Genomic DNA, 1,447 nt, shown 5'->3' with positions numbered 1-1,447 from the left:
GTCTCTCTTCACCCACCCTTCTGTTGTCCATCCCCCAGAGAGGAGGTTATATGTAGATGTTTGTGATCGATTCCCCCTTTCTACCTCCCTTCCCTCCGGGTGGTATCACCACTCTCACCGCTGGTCCTGAGGGATTCATCTATCCTAGATTCCCTGTGTTTCCAGTTCCCATCTGTACCACTGTGCATCCTCTGGTCTAACTACGTTTGCAAGGTAGAATTGGGATCATGGTAGTTGCGGGGAGGAAGCGTTTAAGAACTAGAGGAAGTTTGTGAGTTTCTTTATTGCTATACTGAACCCTAAGTGACTCATCTCCTCCCCACTACCCCCTGCAAGGGATGTCCAGTTGTCTACATATGGGCATTGGGTTCCCATCATGCACTACCCTCATTCATGATGATATGAGCCCTCCCCCCACCCGCCTAGTTATTAATGGAGTTTTAGCTCAGGTACATCTCACCGTGGGTCCAGTGGACACCTAAACCCATCCTGTCATCATTTCCCTAGTTCCATGATGCATCATGGAATAGACATCCTTAGGGTGGTAGTTAGTTACATAATCTTTTGTCAATTTGAGACTTAAAAGTGAAAGAGTGGAGTTTAAGTTGTCAATAGGTCACAGCTTGATGACCTTATTTGGAGGAACTAAGGAGATAAATAGCACATTGATGGGATGACACATTCTCACTCCCTGTGAGACATTGCAGCTGACAAATGTGTCCTGGTCTGGAGGAGCCACATAGAGACCTCTGCCGGTGCTGATGCTTATACTGCCACTGGATCCACTGGGATCCACAAGACTTTCCACCCACTAGTCTGCGATCTTCCTGCAATTGGTGTCATTGCATGTGTTGCATGAGTCTGAAGAGGAATTTATAGATTAGTATCAGACATATGGGCTAATATCGGACTTATGGACTTGATCTAGACAGGGCTGGGATGTTCTCTCATTATTCACTTGCTCATATGTATAAAGCTCTTTCTTATAAACATATGAGTGTCTATTAATTTGTTTCTTTAGTCTACCCAGATTATTACATTGGTAACTGACAGAATCCCCATATTGGATCCCTGAAATGTGGAATAAGGGCTATTATGGTAGGAAAGGCCAAGTGGACACCATTAGGACTGCCATTGCCTAGGAAAATAGTAAGCCAAAAGCAATACCACATTCCTGGAGGGATTGCAGAGATTAGTGCCACCATCAAAGCCTTGAAAGATGCAGAGGTGTGAGTTCTACCACATCCCCATTTAACTCACCTATTTGGTCTCTAAAACAAAACACTCAATCAAACAAACAAACAGATGGATATTGTAGAATGATGGTGGATTATCATAGACTAAACCAGGTGGTTAACTCCAATTGAAGCTGCTGTCCCATATGTGGTTTCATTGCTTGAGCAAATTAATACTTCTTCTGGTATTTTGTATGAAGCTATTCATTTGA

Source organism: Echinops telfairi, unplaced genomic scaffold (assembly GCF_000313985.2).
Source record: "Echinops telfairi isolate 266 unplaced genomic scaffold, ASM31398v2 ScPeMD7_7469;HRSCAF=8507_0, whole genome shotgun sequence".
Taxonomy (NCBI): domain Eukaryota; kingdom Metazoa; phylum Chordata; class Mammalia; order Afrosoricida; family Tenrecidae; genus Echinops; species Echinops telfairi.
The sequence above is the reverse complement of the archived record's forward strand: the minus strand, read 5'-3'. Positions refer to the sequence as shown.